The sequence below is a fragment of the Leucoraja erinacea genome, chromosome 14, assembly GCF_028641065.1.
Source record: "Leucoraja erinacea ecotype New England chromosome 14, Leri_hhj_1, whole genome shotgun sequence".
Classification (NCBI taxonomy): Eukaryota; Metazoa; Chordata; class Chondrichthyes; order Rajiformes; family Rajidae; genus Leucoraja; species Leucoraja erinaceus.
In genome coordinates this window covers 10,786,301-10,810,827 of record NC_073390.1, presented here as the reverse complement: position 1 = coordinate 10,810,827, position 24,527 = coordinate 10,786,301, and the positions used below count along the sequence as shown (strand labels likewise).

Here is a 24,527-nt window from a genome sequence, read left to right as displayed (position 1 = left end):
CACTGGTATGATTTTGTTTTGCTGTTGAGCATGTCTTTAGCGATGTGAAGTCCTGTGTGGGATGTTCTGGAAGGGCTCTTCTCCAAAATAGTACTACTGGTATCAAATTAACAATGCATAGTGATTGACATAATGGTATATACTTCCACTGAATAATTACTATGAACATACAATTACCATCACTAATATATTAACCATCACAATCAGCCCCAAAATTGTGCATGAGCACCACAGTTATTATTCGGAAGGTCATAGGCTAATTGCAAAATATCAATTTCAATCTGGCAGTGTCAGGTTGTGCTAGAACATAGTTTTTTTGTCTATATTTCAACAGAGGAGAGCCTCCCAAAAGAAAGAAGGGAAAATTAAAAAATGAAGGCAAAGTTAAGCTACTCATGCAAAGTCACAAAAGTCAGATGTAGAGCAGTATTGGCAGATGTCCCAGATTGGCAGCCTGTTCTTCCAGCAGAGAGATGATGGGTGTGGAACTGCCAAGGTAGGCAGGAGAAAGAAAAAACGTGCAAATGAGAATGGAAAAATTGCTTCTCATATGATAACAAATAATGAATTGTATGCACCCACAAAAGTACTGAACTCCTTGCACCTTACAACGGCCTGCTGGACTCTAACTTCCTTATCAGTAGCCTTCCACATTCTGTAGAATTTATTTTGTTTCATATAAATCGGGATGCTTTGGGTTTTGTTTAATATTCAGTCTGCCTGGTTACCAGCAGCTACTGTCAGTGCCCTTCCACATACATTTTGATAAAGTTTGGCCATATTTTCTGGTAACAGTGTTATCATGCATGAGATTTGTAATGATTATTAATCCTTCAACAAAGATCATTTAATTTGGAAGCGGAATTAATCATATTGCCTATAGGCATTAACTCTGACATCAACTGCTGCTAATTAAGCAGACAGATCATTAAATAAAGCCATCAGCATCATAATTTATATTAAACAAAATAAAATATCCTGGATATGGTTTTATTGGTGAAATGCCCATGTGCACCAAGCGCCATGTGCTTCAGCCAGCACCAGCATAGAGGTTTAAATAGCCTCCCTCTGAGATGTACCATTCTGGACAGCACCTCTACAGTTTACAGTACACGCTGTGCCAAATTTCTTCCGTTACCACATTCATCTGCACAAAATTCTCACTATCTCAACTCCATGTTAAGATTCCCTTAAGAATCAATGTGATCATCTATGTGTAGAGCCACAGCTAATGGGTGAGCTATTAAAAGTCCTGTATTTACCATGGAGAAGTTCATGGAAGTTAGGGAAGAGAACAGCGATGTCCTGAAATATATCAATATTACCAAAGAAGATGGACCAGGAGAATGCTGGAGAAACTCAGCGGGTGACGCATCTATGGAGAGAAGGAATAGGCGACATTTCTGGTTGAGACCAGGGAGTACATAGGTTTAAGCTGACAAGGGAAAGCTGAGAAGCAATGTATAGACCAAGAAAAAATAATAAATAAAGGGGCACCAGGAATGATAATGTTATGAGTCCTCCCTACCATCTCCTATACCTAATTATTTTCTCTTGTACATCATCTGTTTATCGGGTGATTTTTGGTAACAGATACAGGAAAAGCACATATTGTGTGGATATGATTTAGAATATGCAACTTATTGGCAAGGACACATTTAGAACACTATACACAGCTCTTGGTAGTTTATATTTGGCATTTTATTCATACAGGAGAATGGATGTCCTATTTTTATTACAGCACTCTCTGCAAACAGACAACAGTACTTCACCAATACAGGATTGAAGTCTATGGAACATAATGGTTTATATATCTGTTGTATGGAGTTAGTCCAGACATAATTCAATGAATTTCAATGTTAGACTGATACCTTCTGGAGATTTCCTTGTTTTTTTCATTGGCACATTTTGATAGTTTTATTAATGGTGATTCACATCCATCATAACATAAGGTAAATTCAGTATGAAACGGATGAAATATGGTTGATATATTTTATACATCTTGTGGATGCATATATACATATATACACACACACACACACACATTCATAAAAACAGGATCATATTTTATTTCTCGCATGTATTTCATTTATCCAAGATCTAGGATCTATCATTTATTTCAAGAGGGCTAGAATATAAAAACAGGGATGTATTACCTGGGAGGGCTGGTCCCCCAACGCAATATTCCACCTCTCCACCAATTCCAATATTGGTGGCCAGTGGGGGGGGGGGGGGCTTTCTGGAGTGCTGGTGTGGGTGTTGTTGGCTGCAGGGACTACTGGTCTCCAGAGGGCTAGTATGGACATTGTGGGTCAAATAGATTCTTAGGGTGGCAGCTCAGTCCCTCAAGCCTGATGTGCTGGCAGCTCAGTCCCTCAAGCCTGATGTGCTGGCAGCTCACTCACGGCTGGCGGGCTGGAGGTTGACTCACGGCTATTCCTTGAAATTCCATTGCAAGCAGAGTGCAAGGCCACCAAATTCAAATCCATTTTCCTACCATTTCAAGCAGGGTGCAAGGCCACCAAATTCAAGTGCAGTTTCTTACCACTTCAAGCAGGGTGCAAGGCCACCAAATTCAGGTTCAGTTTCCTACCACTTCAAGCAGGGTGCAAGGGGTGCAAGGCCACCGAATTCAAGTGCAGTTTCATACCATTTCAAGGAGGGTGCAAGGCAATCAAATTCAAATCAGTTCCATACCATTTCATGCAGGGTGCAACAACACCACATTCCATACCATTTCATGCAGGGTGCAAGGCCACCACATTCAAATGCACTTTCATACCATTTCAAGCAGGGTGAAACCATCATAAAACCACCATAAAATCACACAAAACACCGCACTCACAGTTCAGTAGACATTCAGTATGTTCAGTTGATTCACTGCTCAGACAGAGTTGTGACCTCTCCCTCCCCGATCATGCAGAGACTGCGACACACCGACACTTCCGGGTTTTATAATCCCTCCCCCTCCCACTGGAGAAGGTGCGGCCTTCATGGCGTGATTGACAGGAGAGAGATTCTCAACATTTTTTAAACACTAATAACACTTTTATTTTTCATTGATGGGAGGAATCCTCTGCACCTGATGAGCGGAGGGGGACTGAATAAGATGGCCAAAAATCACAGCTGTGAGTGGTAGCGTTTTATCTAAAATCAATGTAGTGCAAACAGGAAGTTGTCAAGTTTAGCCAAACAACCATTTGCAGTGACTTTTTACTTCAACCCAACACCCCCCCTCCCCCCAAACACCCATTTGCAGTGCCTTTTACTTCAACCCCCCCCAACAACCATTTGCACTACCTTTTTACTTCAACCTCAAAACCCCCCCAAACAACCAATTGCCCAGCCTTTTTACTTCAACCCAACCATATTTTCATTTTCAAACCACATTAAGGGCACTCACAGTTGAGTAGACATGTGTTCAGTGTTATTCAGAGCTCAGAGAGACGTGAACCTCTCGCTTCCTCCATCTTGCAGAGACTGAGTGAGGCACACCACTTCCGGGTTTTATAGTCCCTCCCCCCTCCCACCAGCAGGGGCAGCAGAGAGAAGGGTAACATTTTTTAAAACATTAATATATCTCTGATTTTTCATTGATGTAAAATATCCTCCAGTCCATGCAGGCGGAGGGGGGCTCTGAGCGAGGTGGCCAAAAATGACGGCCGTAGGTGGCGTCGTTCTCTCGGAAATCACAGCACAGCAAGCCAAAAGCGGCCAAGATCAGACTTTTAGTAATATAGATAAGGCGCTGGTCAGGCCGCATTTGGAGTATTGGAACAAAACCATATCTGAGCAAGGATGTGCTGGCCCTGGAGATAGTCCAGAGGAGGCTTACAAGAATGATCCCAGGAATGAGTGAGTTAACTTATGATGAGCATTTGAAGGCACTGGGCCTGTACTTGCTGGAGTTTAGAAGAATGAGGGGTGATCTCATTGAAACATACCGAATAGTGAAAGGCTTGGATAGAGTGGATGGATGAATGAATGAATGAATGAATGACTGAATGAATGAACGAATGAATGAATGAATGAATGAATGAATGAATGAATGTATGTATGTATGAATGTATGATTGAATGAATGAATAAGCTTATTGGCCAAGTATTCATTTGGACAAGGAATTTGCCTTGGTGCTCCGCCCACAAGTGACAACATGACATACAGTGACAGTTAGGAATGTTACATAAAACATTAATAATAAAACATTATTGATTAACCATGTGAATTAAATAAAATACCAGAGCAAAAGGAGGCTACAGATTTTTGGTTATTGAGTAGAGCTACTACTCGTGGAAAAAAAGCTGTTTTTATGTCTGGCTGTGGCAGCTTTGATAGTCCGGAGTCGCCTTCCAGAGGGAAGTGATTCAAAGAGTTTGTGGCCAGGGTGAGAGGGGTCAGAGATGATCTTACCCGCTTGCTTCCTGGCCCTTGCAGTGTACAGTTCGTCAATGGAGGGAAGGTTGCCGCCAATAACCTTCTCAGCTGATCGGACGATTCGCTGCAGCCTCCGGTGTCGTGCTTGGTGGCTGAGCCAAACCAGATCATAATGGAGAAGGTGAGGACAGGCTCTACGATGGCCGTATAGAATTGGATCATCTTTGCCTGCGGCAGATTGTGCTTCCTCAGCTGCCGCAGGAAGTACATCCTCTGTTGTGCCTTTTTGACTGTGGAGTCTGCAGTTGTACAGAGCCCTAGTGAGACCACACCTGGAGTATTGTGTGCAGTTTTGGTCCCCTAATTTGCGGAAGGACATTCTTGCTATTGAGGGAGTGCAGCGTAGGTTACAAGGTTAATTCCCGGGATGGCGGGACTGTCATATGCTGTGAGAATGGAGCGGCTGGGCTTGTACACTCTGGAGTTTAGAAGGATGAGAGGGTTTCACATTGAAACATATAAGATTGTTAAAAGTTTGGACACGCTAGAGGCAGGAAACATGTTCCCGATGTTGTGGGAGTCCAGAACCAGAGGCCACAGTTTAAAAATAAGGAGTAAGCCATTTAGAATGGAGACGAAGAAACACTTTTTCTCACAGAGAGTTGTGAGTCTGTGGAATTCTCTGCCTCAGGGGGTAGTGGAGGCAGATTCTCTGGATGCTTTCGATAGAGAATTAGATAGGGCTCTTAAAAATAGCGGAGTCAGTGGATATGGGGAGAAGGCAGGAACGGGGTACTGATTGGGGATGATTAGCCATGATCACATTAGATGGCGGTGCTAGCTCGAAGGACCGAATGGCCTACTCCTGCACCTATTGTCTATTGAGTCAATTGTAGCCCCCCACTTAAGGTCCTTGGAGATGATGGTTCGCAGGAACTTAAAAGACACCACAAATGTGATTGTGGTGTTGTTGATGGTGAGTGGGGTGAGGGGAGGGGGAGTTCTCCTAAAGTCTACAATGAATTCCACTGTCTTAAGAGCATTGAGCCCCAGGTTGTTTCGATGGCACCATGACCCCTGCTGTGACACTTGTGTTTGTAGGCAGATTCCTCCCCATCCTGGATCAATTCAAATAGGGTTGTGTCGTCCGCAAACTTGAGAAGCTTGACAGAGGAGTCTGTGGAGGTGCAGTTGTTGGTGTAGAGAGAGTAGAGGAGAGGGGAGAGTACGCCTCCTATGCTGTGGGTTTGCGGGTCTGAGATGTGCTTTCCCAGCCTCGCATGCTGCTTCCTGTCAGGAAGCTGGTCACCGACAGAGGGGTTCAGGCACAGTCAACTCGAAAAATTTGGAGTGTAGCACCTCTGGCACAATGGTGTTGAATGCAGAGCTAAAATCAACAAACAAAATCCTTACATAGGTCCCCTGGCGGACTAGGTGCTGGAGGATGAAGTGCAGGCTCAGGTTGACTGCATGATCCACAGATCTATTGGCCCGATATGCAAACTGCAGAGGGTCCAGCAGGGGGTTTGTGATATTTTTCAGCTTGGCCAGCACAAGCCTTTCAAGGGTCTTCATGACTACAAAGGTCAGTGCGACAGGCCTGGGGTCATTAAGACCAGTAATCCTTGCCTTTTTGGGTACAGGGACAATAGTGGAGACTTTGAAGCAGGCAGGGACAGTACAGGTTTGCAGGGACTGGTTGAAAATGTCTGTGTAGACCGGTGCCCGTTGTTCGGCACAAAGCTTGAGAGTAGAGGGGGAAACATTGTCCGGTCCTGGAGATTTCCGGCTTTTCTGTCTTCTGAAAATAAGAGGATGTTCCCACAAGTGGGAGAGTCTAGGACTAGTCATAGCCTCAGAATTGAAGGACGTTCCTTTAGGAAGGAGATGAGAAGGAATTTCTTTAGTCAGAAGGTGGTGAATCTTTGGAATTCCTTGACACCGATGTCTGTAGAGGCCGTCAATGGATATTTTTAAAGCAGAGAAAAGTAGATTCTTGATTAATACGGGTGTCAGGGGTTATGGGGAGAAGGCAGGAGAATGGGGTTAGGAGGGAGAGATAGGTCATGATTGAGTGGCTTAGTAGACTTGATGGGTCGAATGGTTTAATTCTTCTCCCTTGACCTTATGATATGTTTTTGTTAAACAGTGTACAATGCCTATCTGTTACAATTGTTATTAGAAACACATCAAGAAACAATTTAAGTACCTTAAAAATAAATGTTATGTTGCATTTTGGTAATAAATGGCTTTGTCTGTTCATTAGCAGATGGCAGACTCTCTGGGGTCTCTGTTAGTATCTTGCAATATAGTGCAGACTTTGACCTATGAATATTCTTTTTTGGTATTTTTCATTTATGATACAAATGATTTCCAAATGTTGTACTTTTGGAGCACAAACACAAAAACTCATCTTCAAACTATGCAAGTTACCACTTCCTAAGACTGCTGTTGTACTTAATGGTGCAATGTTGTGGAAATGGATTCTAAGGCTATAGGTCACGTAATTCTTCTCATGGAACATAAATCCAGCCATTGGAGTCTATTTAATGAATGGCCTATGTTATAAACATCAAACATAATTAATTATCTGTATGTATTTAGACATGGTGGGTTACTAATCTGTTTACACGATCACAAAACATTTTAAGCTTTTTAAAATTGGATTAACCCAGTGTTGAGAAATTTTGGAACTTTGGCGCATTTTGGAAATTGGTCTCTTTGTTTATTGGCAGGGATTATATTCTAACCAGGAAATGTTTCTGCGGCATAAAACTCCCCCTAAAACAATGTCAACAACACTGCAACAAATAATACAAGAAGATTTTCAATTCATTAGTCTGAAAATTAAAGTTCCTATTTACTTCAAAGATTTCAAAGGTCTTTTATTGTCACATGTACCAATTAAGATATGTGATATGCGAATTATCATAGCCATAGGTAAAAAAAAGCAATAAGATACGCAACTGAATAAAACATCCACCACAGCGGATTCCCCACATGCTTCACTTTAATGGAAGGCAAAAAAAAGTCCAATCTTCTTCCTCTTTATTCTCCCGCGGTCGGAGCTATCAAACCATCCATCGGGGCGATCGAAGCTCACGCAGCTGGCAGTCAAAGCCGCTGCGTCGGGACGATCGAAACTCCCACGTCAGGGCAGTCGAAACTCCCGCGGCTTGGAGTTCCCGAAGTCGCTCTCTAACCACAGACCGCTGGCTCCGTGATGTGAAGTCCACAAACACACACGGTTGGAGCTCCCAGATCGATCCCTGGCAAAGGGATCACGAGCTCAGCGATGGTAAGTCCGCAGGCGACCACGGTGGAGCTCTCAAAATCGGTCTCCAGCAAAGGCCGCCAACTCCTCGATGTTATGCCGCAGTGCGGATGGAGATACGATATGGAAAAAAATCCCATCTCCGTCGTGGTAAGAGATTAGAAAAAGTTTCCCCAATCTCCCCTCCCCCACATAAAACAAGTTAAAGAACTAAAAACATACATTTAACACATACAATTAAAACCACAAAGAAAGAAAGGACAAACGGTCTGTTTGTGAGGCAGCCATTGCCACTTAAATAACAACCAGCTTCTGCTAATGCCTTACCCGTGGATCCACGCATTTTAAAAGGCAAGTACTCTGTATTCATTGTCCCCAGTGAGTTCTACAAATCTCCTATGTTTCATGTCTACTTTGTCCGTGGAGGTCAAGGCCTGAGTCACTCACAATTTGCTTAACTTTGAATCATTCCGGGCTCCTGCTGCAGATCCCTAACACATTACACAAATAGTTTTCACTGCTACAGCACACAATGTACATTCACAGAAAGAGGAGACTACTTTTTTTCAGCCTAGAAAATCAGGCATGGCAAAATGTGCAGGATGGAACTGCAGATGCTGGTTTAAACCGAAGATAGACACAAAAAGCTGAAGTAACTCAGCGGGACAGGCAGCATCTCTGGAGAGGATTTTCTCTCCAGATACTTCTCTCCACTGCATGCTTTCCAATTATGCAGACATTCACAGACTATATTTATGTCATGTCCTACTTAGCAATGTCCTGTCTGGAACATCATGTTGTTGCATTGGAAGATCCCTGTGGCCCAATCAACAAAGAGCACGTCTCTAGTGGCACTGTCATGCATCAGTCGATCTAAGTCCCTCCGATCCATTGGAAGCACCACAAGATCCCAAGATTATTCCCTCCACCACCCTGCCACCTTCATCATTACAGGACCCATTCATATTGGTATAGTTGCAACACTCCCCTGTAGCTGCGACAATTGCTCATGTTGTGTTATCTCGCTTTAGGAACTGTGCAAAGTTCACACCTGCTGTGTAATATTGTAAAAACTGCATGAACTTGCAACTAACAATATCATCTTCGGTGTGACATTACAAGGAGAAACCTGACAGTGATGTCCTGTGAACATTGTCATTGAAGTTCTCAGTCTGTGTGCAACGTTAACACAGAGCGTTATAGAATCACAGTTATACAGCACATAGTCAGGCCCTACAGACCAACTTGTTCATGCTGACCAAGATATCTACATATCCCTTTCAAAATGGTCCATTGTGGATCATCTTAATACCACAAAAAATGATAGAGAGCTATTTCTCAATTTAAATGTTGTTAAAGAATCACACAATTTATTACAGTTTGTTTGACACAACTAAAATGTACATAGTTCATGCTAAATGGCCAAATAATCAACTCTCCAAGGTCAAATAACTAATTTAAACACAGAAGGCAATTTACATCAGCCAATTAACCAACCAACCTGTACATCTTTGGGATGTGAGAGGAAACCAGAGCACGTGGAGGAATCCCATTCAGTCACAAGGGGAATGTGCATACTCCATGTAGAGGTCAGGATTTAACTTGAGCCTCTAAAACCGCAAGGCAGCAGCTCTGGTAGCTGCACCAGTCATAGTCTTTAATTCCAACTGTATTGAAATTCCTCGATGATAAAAAACAAAACAGAATGAGGCTGAGAGGACAATGCTGAAAGAAAGAAGCCAGAGGTGTCAGTGAAGCTGGATATATACGTGGTCATCGGTTTGTCTCCCCTGGCTCCAAAAGTGAATAATAATAATTCCACGCATCCTGAAGGGAAAGATGCCATCAGTGATCACCGAATTATTGAAAATCAAAAAGACTGCAGATACTTGCAATGTGCTGTAAAAAACAAAAATGCTGCAAAGATTCAACATGTCCGGCAGCATCTATGGAAATAGAAACAATTAATGTTGAAGTTTCGAGATCCTTCATCAGAACAGAGAAAGAAAGAAGCCATTCCCTCCTCCACCTTCCCTGCTACCTAAATCTCTTTCTCTTCTGATGAAGAGGCCTAGATCCTGAAACATAAATTGTTTCTCTTTCCATAGATTCTACCTGACCCGCTAAGATTTTGTCTGCTTTAATCCATCTATTGAGTTTTATGTGTCTGCCCTCAGGAATCCCAGCAGGCTGTTGGCAAATAAGTTGAGTCCACTGCCATGCTGTGCATAAGGATGCAAATAGGACTCAAACTTGTTGCATGAAAAATGTCAGCTGCATGAACCGTTTCTTGGAAAAGCTTTTACTTGGTAGAATTAGAGCTCCAAAAGCTCTTGATAAAGGCGCACTTCCGTGTCCTTTAAATGAGGGCCCTGCCTGCAAAAGATCTGCCATCCCATGTATAAGACTTTCATCAGAGTAATACTAAAGATAATTGAGTCAAAAATATTTCCAAGGGTTTCTATAAGCAAGTTGATCGGTGCCATGAAGGATTGAAAATGTGTTTTCCAAAATTCCAACATTTTTTAAATGGTGCGCTTTAATTTTGTTTTCAACTATTTAATTTGCTTTTTAGGTAATGCTTTAAGTTTGTGATCAGCAGAAAGGCCAACGTAAAATGTTTTTAAGATTCAAATCATCAGTTTTTGCAATTGAAAGAAGATGATCAGATTATTAAAAGTAAGTGGGATGGAAGGTCATATTCAGTCGGTAACTGCCAACAGCATCAGAAGAGTGGGACATTTAAAAGTCAGCGGTCAGTTAACGAGGCTCATTCAGTTTTTGTAAATGTTAGCAGTTTGCATCCCATTGTGACTGTTCGTAGTGGGTGTATAAAAATGATGGCAGACACTATTGGAGCAACCTGTTGGGAGTGCTGAGGTTAAATGTGAGGCTGTGGCTCAACAGGCTTCAGCAAAGAGGTTGACGACGGGATAAGGTATGGACTATGTTTTTTCTTTCTTCTGTAAATCTTTCTGGTGCATTAAAGATGGCAGTTAGAGCCATCCAGGAGACTGAGGAGGTCATAGATAGGAGTTATTGTGAGGTGGTCACACCTAGGGTACAGGCAGAAAGTAGAAGAGTGACCACCAGGAATGGGAGTAGACACAAGAATTCAGTAGTCCCCAATGGCCATTGCCCTTGACAACAGGGTATGCCCCTTTGGACACTGTTGGGGGGGGGATGATTGGTCAGAGGTGAGCAGCAGTGGTCAGGTCTAAGGCATCATACCTGGGTCTGACACACAGCAATAACGGGTGAAAACAGGTAGAGCCATAATGATAGAAGACTCATTAGTTAGGGAGGGGGGACAGGAAATTCTATGGCAGCAAAAGAGACACCAGGACGATGATTTCCCTCAGGATATCTCTGAACATCTGCAAAACATTCTCAGCGGTTATTTTTTGAAAGGGGGGGAAGCAGCTGGAAGTCATTGTGCACATTGGCACAAATGACATTGGTAGGGAAATAGATGATCCTGCAGAGTGAATATGGGGAGTCATGCAGAATTAGGCACATGATAATTGAAGTCAGCAAGTTCCACAGCAGCACCAGTGGTACAAGATTTGTGACTTTTCATGAAAGTTCACACCCAGAAATTTCTAAGTGATTATATTTCAATCAATATTCCAGTAACATTACTGTAAATACTATTTTGTAAAAAATTGATAAACAAGAGTTCAGTTCTTCACAATACGGCTTACAAAAATAAGAGTTGGGAGGAACAGGGTTACATTTGTTCCATGTGCATAACTAAATAAACAGTATCTCTGTCCTACATAAAAGCATTGTTAAATAAAAGTCATTAATGCAATGATAAGTCTGCTATTGTGACAAATGAATTAAATGTCCATGTGCATTAAGTAGCATTCATTGGCAAGCATTGTCTGCATTGTTCGATACACAACAGTAAATTCATTGTCTGCTCTTGTTGCAGCAGCAATCCTGGAAGATCTGCAAATGTGCTTGGTGTCACTGGATATTTTAATGAGAAACAGGCTTTTCTTTGAAGGTTACAAAACCATTTCAGATTTTTGTGCCCTTCCCTTGCTATTTAAACATTATATCCCAGTCAAAGAGGATTAATATGTATTTTCTACTTAAGTATTTCTCTTTATTGATTTTGATCATTTGACATATGTTTAAACATTGGCTCTGGATCTGTTAATCCTCTTTAGGAACATCAGCAAGAGTTTGCTACTATGCCCTTTTCACCTTCTCTACTGTTCAATAAAATCATGGTTGACCTTTTTAACTCAGTGCCACTTTCCTCTATTGACCCCATGTCCCTTGATTCACTTAATATCCAAAAAAATATCGACATCACCCCTGAATGCAATCAATTAATGAACTTCTACATTCCTCTTGGGTCAAAAAGTCCACTTTTCTATGGGTGAAGAAATGGCTTTCCATCTAAATCCTCAATGTCCAAGCTCTTATTTTGAACCTGAGATTGCCAGTTTTAGTCACCCCAACTAGGAGAAACATCTCTGCATGCACTCTGTCAAGCCAGTAAGAATTTTGTTTGTTTCAAGGAGAAAATCCACTTTATTTTGGGTCAAGAGAGTAATGTCCAGAAAATGAAAATCAGAAAACCGCACATATTGGAAATTTGAAATAAAAACTGAAAATGCGCCTGTGGAAAAATAGACTAACTTAACGTTTCACATCAAAAACCTTTCTAGTGCTATAAGAAAACAAGTTAGTAGCAGAAAGTGAAATGAGTGGCTAAAGAAAAATAGATTGATAAAACAAGGACATTTTCTGATAAAATGAGGGCAGGTTTGTCATGTAATAATACATTATAAAAAATTGTCTGGTTGATGGGTTAATGAGGGCATTTAAAAATAAAGGAAATAAACAAAGGAAAGGTGAAAAATGTGAAATGTACATCAAAGTTGTTTTGCAAAGAATTAACATGAAAGGGAAAATGTTGGAAATGGTCAGTAGATTAAGGTGTGAAAAATAAGGACACAGAGTGCTGGAGTAATTTAGTGCGTTAGGCAGCACCTCTGGGAAAACATCACTAGATGATGATGTTTCAGATCGGGATCCTTCTACAGGTTATGAGGGTGGGGGAGGGGGAAGGATAGAAAGCTTGAAGAGATGACAGGTAGGACAAAGCCTGGCAGATGGACACAGATGAGGGATATTCTAGATAGGCAGATGCTTAACATAGAACAATGCAGCATAGGAACAGGGCCTTCGGACCAACAAGGTTTATGCCGAACATGATGCCCAGCACATGATCCATATTCCTCTATTCCCTGCATTTCCATATGCCTATCCAAAAGCATATTAAACGCCACAATTGTATCTAGCTCCACCACCACCACCCATGGCAATGTATTCCAGATCCCCACCACCCTCTGTAGTAGCAAAAAAAAAAAACTTGCCCAACATATTACACATTATACTTTCCCCCTCTTACAATAGCTATGCCCTCTAGTGTTGGGCATTTCAACCCTGGGGAAAAAGATCTGACTGTTTACCCTATCTATGCCTCTCATAATTTTATATGCTTCCACCAAGTCTCCCCTCAACTTCTGATGCTCCAGAGAAAACATTCCGTCTATCCAACCTCTCCCTGTATTAGCCCTGTCCCACGGTACGAGTTCATTCCAAGAGCTCTCCCGAGTTTAAAAAAAATCAAACTTGTGTTAAGTGCGGTGAATGAACGTAGCAGGTACGTCGGAGCTCGGGGACGTCTCTTAGCAGCTCGTAACGCTAACGGCAGGTACTCGGAAAGTTTCGCTAACGGCAGGTAAGCACGGGAAGACTCGTGAAGATTTTTCAACATGTTGAAAAATGTCCACGAGAGCCCTGATTACCGATGAGTGGGCATTACCGTAAATCTCTGAGTTTGAATCAGGGCAAACTCGGGAGAGCTCTTGGAATTAACTCATACCGTGGGACAGGGCTTTAACTCGCTGAAACCCTCCAATCCAGGTAGCATTCTGGTAAACCTTCTCTGAACCCCCTCCAAAGATTCCACGTTTCCTGTAATGGGGCAACCAGAACGGCAGGCAATATTCCAAATGCAGCCTAACCAAAGTCCTAAAGAGCTGCAACATGACTTCTTGACTCATACTCAATGTCCCTAGCAATGACGGCAAGCATACCATATGCCTTCTTTACTACCATACCTACCTTTGTTGCCCCTCCCTTACTCTCAGTCTGATGAAGAGTCTCGACCTATTCTTTTTCTCCAGAGATGCTGCCTGACACGCTGAGTTACTCCAGCATTTTGTCTCTATCTTAGGTGTAAAGCAACATCTGCAGTTCCTTCTTACACACTACCTTTGTACCATCTTTAATGAGCTATGAACTTAGATTCCATGATACCCTCTGCATATCAATACTGTTATGGAGTCTTGTTATTAATTGGAATATTCTCTCCTTATATTCAACCTCACAAAGTGCAACACCTCGCATTTGCTCCCTCTGTCATATCTCTGCCCATTTCTGCAGCTGATCTATATCCTGCTGTATCTTCTGACAGCCTTCTTCATCGTCTGTAACTCATCCAATTTTGGTGTCATCGGCAAACGTATTCACTAACCCAGTGGTTCTCAACCTTTTTTCAGTGATGTACCCCCTGTGAAATATTTTTTCAGCCAAGTACCCCCTAACCAGCGCAAAGCATTTTTCCCAAGAGTTTTTCCTGATAGGTGACAGGGAGCTTGCTTCGGTTTGCTTTGGACAAGAGAAATGGGTTTCTCACCCAATCCAGCTGTGCAGATTTCTCCTCCATGTCAGGAAAGTAGGAATGAAAATCCTGTATCAACTTGGTCAAATGTCCCACTATGACCAACTTGACTGGAGCTCTGTCCACATCCTCACTAGAGAGAAAATCATCCAGCTGAGGAAAGCAGGTGAAATCCTCCTTTGCACAGGCCCTTCTCCACAGCTCTGCTTTCTTCAGGAAGCCACCCACCTTGTCATACAGGTTTAAAATGCTGGTGTCCTTGCCCTGCAGAGACATATTCAGTTTGTTCAGTTTGCTGAATATATCTGCCAGATAGCACAGCTTTGCAAGCCAGTCTGTGTCCTGGAACAAGGTGGCATGGGGAGATCTGTGCTCAATCAGAAAGGCGTGTACTTCGGATCTTAATTCCAACAGCCGGTTGAGTATTCTCCCTCGAGAGAGCCAGCGCACTTCTGTGTGCAGCAGCAGTTGTGTGTGTTCAGCTCCCATATTTTCGCAGAGGCGGCGAAACAGGCCTGCATTAAGTGACCTTGACATAATGGAGTTGATCACTTTGATGCTGCTGTTCAAAATGTCATGTAACACAGGGCTCATTTTCTTGGACGCCAATGCCTCCCTGTGTATGACACAGTGAGTCCACATCACGTCGGGGTTCTCTTTTTTAATGCGCGCTATTAGTCCTTTTTCGCTGCCCGTCATTGATGGGGCTGCGTCTGTACAGATGCTGCTGCAGGATTTCCAGCGCAAACCGTTTTCACAGAAAGCGGCATTGACATCAAATATGTCCTCTCCTGTTGTTTTCCCCTTCAAACTTTTGCAGAATAGTATGTGCTCATAAATGTCGTCAGTATCAACGTACCTCACAAAAGCAACAAGTTGTGTATTTCCACTGACATCTGTGGATTCATCCAGCTGGAGCGAAAAGGAGTCACTAAGTTTTACCGCAACTTGCTTGACAATGTCTGTTCCCATTGTATCTACTCTGCGGCCAACAGAGTCATTTGACAACGGTACAGTCTTTAATTTCTCCGCTGCGTTTTTGTCCAGCATAGTCTCAGCCAGCACTACAGCCGCTGGAAGGAGCAGGTCTTCAGCGATAGTGAATGGCTTCTTGGCTTTAGCTACGAGCAAAGACACTGCATAAGAGGCCTCCAGGGCTTTGGCTGCTGTTGTGGAGGCCTTCTGCATCGTGTCTTGAAATGATCTGAATTCAGACAGTTTCCTCTTAAAAAAGTCAGGTGGATTATCAACGTGACATCCATGTTTTGTCTTAAGATGACGCTGCAGATGTGCTGGCTTCGTGCTACTGTTAGCTAATTTCTCCCCACAGAAAAAACAGTGCCTTGGGTGGGTTGCAACTTGTGGACGTAAATCCAATTAAAACATAATCTTCAAGATACAGCCGGAATTTTTCCGGCTCTGGTTGGACTTGTGTATTTACTTTGTGTACTAGCCATGTCTCTACTATTTATTTCATTTCCCTTACATGTTTTTCCTCTACCTGCTAAATTTTTGTAAGGTGTCCTTGAGACTCTTGAATGGCGCCCATAAATAAAATGTATTATTATTATTATTATTACATTTATTATCTTCCAATTTGCAGGAACCATATTAAAATCTATCCAACCTCATTTTACCCACCTTCTTGTCCAAACTGTGTGCCTTTGTAGCCTCTTTCATATTTTCCCATGATACTGTATTGCTTTCAAATAAATGTATCATAGATATTGCTGAATATATTCAGCTCGCTAGATATCATCAGTGCCGAAACAACAAATTCAATTTCAGTCCCATTCCGGGCCAACCTTTGATTAAGACTCCAGGCTGAGTCATATTTGGCCCCATTCTACATTTCAAACCCAGTTTCTATCTGATACCATGGTGATAATTTCTATCTTTACCAGCCTCCATCCCTACCTTCCAATCTCTTAAAGATTGATTTTTCCAATGCACTTCTCCCATCTCCTTAGTTCCACGAAGCACAGCTCCAATTGTCAAAAAAAAGCACCACTTCCATCCTGGCCCACAAGCACGTTCTACCAGGAGAAATTCAGAGTCCAGTAGAGGAGGACAAAGGGCTTAATTCGGAAAGGGAAAATAGATTATGAAAGAAAACTGTCAGGGAACATAAAAACTGACTGCAAAAGCTTGTATAGATATGTGAAGAGAAAAAGATTAGTTAAAACAAATGTAGGTCCCTTGCAGTCAGAAACAGGTGAATTGATCATGGGGAACAAGGACATGGCAGACCAATTGAATAACTACTTTGGTTCTGTCTTCACTAAGGAAGACATAAATAATCTGCCGGAAATAGCAGGGGACTGGGGGTCAAATGAGTGAAATCCAGGTTAGTCGGGAAGTGGTGTTAGGTAAATTGAATGGATTAAAGACCGATAAATCCCCAGGGCCAGATAGGCTGCATCCCAGAGTGCTTAAGGAAGTAGCCCCAGAAATAGTGGATGCATTAGTGTGTAGTGCGTGAGTTTCAAAACTCTTTAGATTCTGGAGTAGTTCCTGAGGATTGGAGGGTAGCTAATGTAACCCCACGTTTTAAAAAGGGAGGGAGAGAGAAAACGTGGAATTACACACCAGTTAGTCTAACATCGGTAGTGGGGAAAATGCTAGAGTCAGTTATTAAAGATGGGATAGCAGCACATTTGGAAAGTGGTGAAATCATTGGACAAAGTCAGCATGGATTTATGAAAGGTAAATCATGTCTGACGAATCTTATAGAATTTTTCGAGGATGGAACTAGTAGAGTGGATAAGGGAGAACCAGTGGATGTGTTATATCTGGACTTTCAGAAGGCTTTCGACAAGGTCCCACATAAGAGATTAGTATGCAAACTTAAAGCACACGGTATTGGTGGTTCAGTATTGATGTGGATAGAGAACTGGCTGGCAGACAGGAAGCAAAGAGTAGGAGTAAATGGGTCCTTTTCAGAATGGCAGGCAGTGACTAGTGGGGTACCGCAAGGCTCAGTGCTGGGACCCAAGCTATTTACAATATATATTAATGATTTGGACGAGGGAATTGAATGCAACATCTCCAAGTTTGCAGGTGACACGAAGCTGGGGGGCAGTGTTAGTTGTGAGGAGGATGCTAGGAGACTGCAAGGTGACTTGGATAGGTTGGGTGAGTGGGAAAATGCATGGCCGATGCAGTATAATGTGGATAAATGTGAGGTTATCCAGGAAAGTAGAGTATTATCTGAATGGCGGCCGATTAGGAAAAGGGGAGATGCAACGAGACCTGGGTGTCATGGTACACCAGTCATTGAAAATAGGCATGCAGGTGCAGCAGGCAGTGAAGAAAGCAAATGGTATGTTAGCATTCATAGCAAAAGGATTTGAGTATAGGAGCAGGTAGGTTCTACTGCATTTGTACAGGGCCTTGGTGAGACCACACCTGGAGTATTGCGTACAGTGTTGGTCTCCTAATCTGAGGAAAGACATTCTTGCCATAGAAGGAGTACCGAGAAGGTTCACCAGTGATTCCTGGGATGGCAGGACTTTCATATGAAAAAAGACTGGATAGACTCGTCTTGTGCTCGCTAGAATTTAGAAGATTGAAGGGGGATCTTATAGAAACTTACAAAATTCTTAAGGGCTTAATTGGACAGGCTAGATGCAAAAAGACTGTTCCCGATGTTGGGGAAGTCCAGAACAAGGGGTCACAGTTTAAGTATAAGGGGGTAGTCTTTTCGGACCGCGATGAGAAAAAAAATTTCACACAGTGAGTGGTGAGTCTGTGGAATTCTCTGCCACAGAAGGTAGTTGAGGCTAGTTCATTGGCTATATTTAAGAGGGAGTTAGCTGTTGCCCTTGTGGCTAAAGGGATCAGGGGGTATGGAGAGAAGGCAGGTACAGGATACTGAGTTGGATGATCAGCCATGATCATATTGAATGGCGGTGGTGGCTCGAAGGGCAGAATGGCCTACTCCTGCACCTATTTTCTATGTTTCTATGTTTATCTTCCCCAAACTTCCCGAACGCTACTAAATTCCTGTTTCACAAAATATTTTCTGAAACATTTTCATTCCCATTCCAATTTCTCCCATGGTCTCGCCAAGTAACATGCTGACAAATAGCTAAGCTGTCTGTAGTATTCTCACCCTCAGAAGGTTAAAAATTCAAATTCCACTCCAAACTTGGGTGCAGAATCTTGGATGACATTTTAACAAAGGCTCAAGGGAGGCTTATTGGTATTTGTCGAGTACAATTTTAATTAAGGCATAATGTTTCTGTTCAGCAAAATGCAAAAGGGTACAGAACACTATTCAAAGAATAATTGTTGAGTTCCCTCAGTCCTTGCTCAGTATTACCATTAAAATATCTGGTATTTCACTCATTTGCTGCGTTATGAATGTGCAGCTTTGCAAATTCACTGCTGTATTTGTCTAAATAACAACATTATTCAAAACGAATAGATCAATTTTATAGGTATATTAGAGCATTTTGAAGGCATATATATTCGAAATAAATAAAAATATTTCATACCCTTGCAATCTACTGCAGTCATAATATTTCAGCTATATAAAGTGCCCATAAAGTCCTTTACCTGAAGGGCAGCCCTCCCATCATTACACAGTTGATTAAAACGGAAGGGGGAGGAAGTGAGGAGGTAGCCTGGAGGGGGCAAATATACATCGACCAGCCGATGATTGGAACCACCTCAGGGCTAGGGAGCCCTCTCTGTGACCAAATCTCAGGACTGGTACGACGAGTTTGATGAAGTTTGACTAAGCTTTCAACAATTTGTGTTTCCCCCAGAACCTCCATTTTATATCTCTCCACATCTCATCTAATTCCATTATCTACCAAATTGCATTACATTGTCTGAAATGGGGTCCCAACCTGAAACATCAAATCCTTGATCCTAAATCCTTGAGTTCCTTCATCACTTTGGTTTTCATTCAAGATTCCAGCATCTGCAGTCTCTTGTGACTCTTTCTAATTCCATTACTGTTAGGCTTCTGCTTGGGTTCTGCAAAGCAATTTGAGATGTTTTCCAGATTAGATGAGGCATATCAATTGGTATATATTTTCTGTAGAAAACATTATTAAAAGTAAAATCATGGGAGGGAAAAACAATGATTTTAAATTTAAAAGCATAACATAAGAGGAGTTTCAAAAGCCCTCAAAGAGAGCATAATGGCTCTGGCCAGCAGCGGCCTCTGCAGCCTGTCCGCGTTTTTATTATTTTTTGTCTGTGTTTCTGTGTAGTTTTTGTTATTTTATGTTGGGTGTGTGTGTGGGGGGGTGGGGGTAACTAGGGGGGGGGGAAACTTTTTAAATCTCTCTTGCACTGGAGACCCGACCTTTTCTCGTCGGTCTCAGTTTTCGTTGAGGCCGTAAAATAGCAGCCTCCAACAGGAAGAGACCGGGGAAAAGGTGTCGACTCACCTCACCGTCGCGGAGCTGGCCGGGTCCGGAGCGGTGGAGGAGCGCTGCTGCTGTGCTGTTGCTGCTGCTGCTGCTGCTGCTGGTGGTGCTGTTGCTGCTGCTGCTGCTGCTGCTACCGGAGAGTCGGAGGCTCCAACGACAGGTCTGTGGACGACGGCGCCGAGCCCACGGCTCCCTGGGGGGGGAGACCGCTTTTCGGGGCTTCTGCGGCGGCGACTTCTCCCGCCCGAGTTGCGGGGTCGAAGAGCTCCTGGAGCGGGGCCTAGCACCGCTGCCCCGCGCGGTTGGAATGGCCGCGGACTCTGCGAGCGCACACCGGGGGCTCCAACACCAAGACCCGGTGTGCGACCTCGCACCACCCGGCGTGGCTTTAATGGCCGCGGGACAATCGCCATCGCCAGCCGGGGGCTATGACTTTGACTCTGACATCGGGGGGGGGGGAGAGTGCAGTGGAGAGATAAGTTTTTTTGGCCTCCATCACAGTTATGTGATGGATGTTTATGTTAAATGTAATTATGTTGTGTCTGGGGTCTATTTGTGTGTTATGTATGGCTGCAGAAACGGCATTTCGTTTGGACCTCCAGGGGTCCAAATGACAAATAAATTGATTCTGATTCTGATTCTGAATAGAAAAGGATATACTAAGTTGCAGATGCAGGAAGATGAAATGTAGATATGAGTAGGAGCAAAAGCTGTAACTATTTAGTCGATCTGCTTGACAAAATAAAACACAAGAAATTTGGGTGAGTTTTTGTCAGTAAAATAACAAAGACTATTAAAAGGAAGCCTGTAAAACTAATCAGAAGATTAGTGAAAATGTAAGTAAAGGAACCTAACCTACGTGGCTGATTATAACTCTTAGGACCAAGCTAATGGAATGATGATCCCATACATGAGTACAAATTGGAGGTCTGGCAGAGTTTAACTCATTAGATAGTCGCCAATCAAATGCCCAGCCCTTTCTCGCAGAAAATGGCTTGTGAAGAATAAAAAAAGAGTAATTTTATTGCAATGCATAATGCAGTAAGCGAAAGATAAATTAATAGTTAACTTTTAACTAAGCTATAAAAGAAGAGCAAGAGATACTGGAAATTCTTCTGCATGTCAGTTGATACATGGCTTTCAGATGGACTACGAATAACGTAAAAAAATCCTGGAAATATTAACAAATAATAACATTCTGCAGGAATTCGAAGGGAACTATGTAGTCCTTGAAGATGGATCAATCAGGATCACCACCCTGGTCTACCACTATGGTTATATATGAAAATATGAGAAGAATTGAAACACAAATGAAAATTGAAAATGGTGAAAACATTTAGCAGATCAGGCACCATCTACGAAAGAAGAAATAAATTTAATGTTTCAGACCAAACTGTTCCTAGTTCTGACAAAGATTCTTTCGCCCTGAAATCTAATTCAATTTCTCTTTCCATAGACATAGCCTGAGCTGGTGAGTATATTTTTGTACTTTCTGTTTTAAAAAATACTGATAATATAGATAGAGTTTTACACAGCTTGGTGAATGATTAAAAACCAAGGTTCAAACATTCCCCAGTAATCTTTCTTCTATTTAAGGCAAAAATGTAGGTGATAAATTCATAAAATGATAACATGCAGCTCCACGTGATTCAGAAAATCACTTTATAATATGAGGGTAGAAATGAATGAAGATTTATCCAATCTTCAAACAGTTACTCAATTCATGCTGCTATGGCAATTTTGTGTCCAAAATTAGCTAATCTCTGTAAATAATAAATATGCAAATTACTTATTTGGCATGTCTTTCAAAACTAAACTTATAAATGCTTAGTTAAAATACTCCCCTGAAAATTTGCATGCTGGTTGATATCACTGGAAATACATGGACAGCATGCCATTAAGATTTAAGAGGCTGACCATAAAAATCGTTCAGACCTCTCAACTATGATATTACAGCATGGTGGTCCAAATGTTCCACCTATCACCTGCTCTGCAGAGTAACTAAGATTGGCCTCAGTATTTTTCTGTGTGGATTTTGAGGGAAAATTTACTGGGTTGAGCATTTTTCCATCCGATTACTACAATGGGTGGCAATCAATTTGAATTTAGCAATTCAGAATTCAGTTAGATGTAATGCACACAATGTAAAAAGGATAAAAATAAGACCAGCTTGTTTCATAAACCACAGTTGCATTTATAGGAGCAGTGGTAAACCATGAGTGTGTAATAAACAGCCAGATATCAAGAAGTGGTTATAATTTGATCTGCTGTGGTTCTGATGGTAGCTTAGAATACCATGTTCTGGTCGACTCAGAACAATAAGAGTTTCTGCAGGTAGAGTTTAGGGAATTTGGAGAAAGGTTTAAAAGCAGTTGGAATGGATGAATGTGTGGAAAATGTAGGGGAAGGCTTTAGATTCCTCAGAAAATTGAACTTTTTCTGGCAGTAGGGAGCAAAGATTATAGAGGAGCTCTCCTCTATAATCTTTGGTAGGGAGACTCTACAATCAAATAGGTTACACCTCAACGGTAATGGGGCCATTATCCTCTGGAAGGGTTGGGATAAAATAGTTGTTGGGAAGGGTTTCAACAGGATTGGCAGTATGAGAACCTGGCCAATAGAATCAGAAGGGAGAAAATCTAAACTGGATATAAATGATAGGCGTCCAGCTATAGGTGTAGCATCAGGAAAGACGCCAGGTTGACAAGTACTACGCCAACATTTGTGGTAGGGTGAACCCTCGTGAAAAGGTTTATTTACAGTAAACAAGGATGATGAGGTCTTGGTCAATCTTGGCCTTGAAGAGGAGTCACTGGCAGGTTCGGGCTAGTCTTGGTGGCACAGTCTTAACTCTAGAGGCGGGCTGGCGGTCTCGAGCTTGTCCTGGTAGCTCAGTCTTGCCTTGAGGTCCCAAAGGGAAGCACAGCTTGTAGAGGGGTTCCCCTCTTTCCCTGTCACTTGCTGAAACTGCCTTGGTTTTACAGAGTAGGGTTGATGAGGTGTAGGTGAGTTCATACAATTCTGGCTAATTGAAAGCAGCGGCTCCTCTGGCTTCCGCTCAGTCCGGAGCACTGTCTCGGGTGCTGGTTTTTTCTGGTAACCAGGCATTGTTCGTGGTGCTTGTTGTCAGCTCCTCCTGGTTTGTCTGTCGGTGACGGTCCTCAGGGAGGACGAGTTGTCATGTAGGGTGTTCAGAAAGGAGAAAACAATAATGCCAGGGTTACAATAATCAAAGTGTATTAAGATAGGGTAGAGTGTACATTTATAAGAGTGCAACAGCAGATTGTCAGAGTTAAGAAAAACAATATCTAATTAAAAGACCCAAATGTATGTAGCATTCATAACAAGGTGCATGTTGACAATGAATAGAAATGAATATTTGATTATAAAGCAACTAGGGCCCAGAACTGACTATGAACATTGAATTCTCCAATTTTAGGTAACTTCTACAAACACCCTTCCTCCCTGCCCTCCTCCCCACCCCCAGCCTCCACCAAATGTCTGTTAACCAGTTGCACAGTTCAAAACGATGTATCCCTTGGATTCACACCTGTTTCTATATCTAGCCTCTGTCCAACAATCTGCCCGTCACAAACTCCCTTGCCTAAGGTCACCTGTTGCCGACTGTGGTTTGTCCTGTCTCTTTCCGCTTACAGTTTTTCCCCAATCCCCCCACAGCAATCATTATGAAGAAGCCTCCCGACCCAGAACGTCACCTTTCCATTTTCTCCAGAGATGCTGCCTCACCTGATAAAAAAAATTGTAAGTTTCATCATGGCTCACTAAATAGTGAAAGATTACGTGTTAATGAAACATACTAGAAATATATAAATTAACATTGGGAAAGTAATGGGACATATAACTAAATTCTTAAAAATAAGGAGTCAAGAATTAAAAAAAAAATTTAAATAGGTGCAAGCTACACTATTCATGGAACATTTTAACTTGATTTATAGTCACCATACCAGTTTTAACTAATACTTGCAGCAATAGCAGCTCACGGTATCACTGTGGAACACATATAGTTTTTCACTCTCTTTCACTAGCAAAATAATCTTGTCATAGCACCCCAAGTAACACCAACTGACATAATAAGTTGTTTTGTGACTCTCTCCTTTCACATTATATATTTCACATTATTCATACTCTTTGATAAAAAAAACTATTTATGGCTTGCATGTTCTATTTTTGTATTAAAAAAAAATTATACACCCTGTCACTGACATAATAATAATTACATAAGAAGCATTAATAATATTTAAGCAATTTCATTGTGCATTCATCATAACAGTTCATTTTACTCCATAATTTATTGCTTATTTCTAATTGCCCTTGACAAGGTGGTATTGAGCTGCCTTCTTGAGTCTTATACAATAGCAATTGTGTAGAATATATATAATTATTTAATAATTATTCATTACTATTACTTTTCAGGATATATATATACTTTAAGTAACAGTAGTCAATCATCATGAAATAATTTTTAGGTGCAAGCTGCGATTCTTGGAAAATGTCAACATTAATTACTATCACCGGTACCAGTTTTAAAAGTACATGCGACAAACGCAACTTGCAGTTTGGTTTTGTAGAACACACATTATTTCTCACTTTCAATGTGTTTGGGAGTTGCTGTCTCCCAAAATGGGAGACCCCTCTCTCAGAGGTCGCTCTGATCCCTATCACTGGCTGACTGGCCAGGAGAGGCCAATCCCCAGCAACATCTGCGTCCAATTAGCAGGTTTTGATTGGCAACTTAAACCTTCTCAGACTATTCCTGGTAAAA

General features: G+C 42.0%; 1 long non-coding RNA gene across 4 annotated transcripts in view; it reads right to left on the bottom strand.

Annotated features, from left to right (window-relative positions):
- The window catches only part of LOC129703266 (uncharacterized), a 98,600-nt gene that overhangs the window by 59,264 nt on the left and 14,809 nt on the right, over positions 1-24,527 (bottom strand). For all 4 annotated transcript variants that reach the window (XR_008724530.1, XR_008724533.1, XR_008724531.1 and 1 more), the window contains exon 2: positions 19,214-19,343. This is a non-coding gene — a long non-coding RNA (uncharacterized LOC129703266). The remainder of the gene's footprint in view (positions 1-19,213; positions 19,344-24,527) is intronic.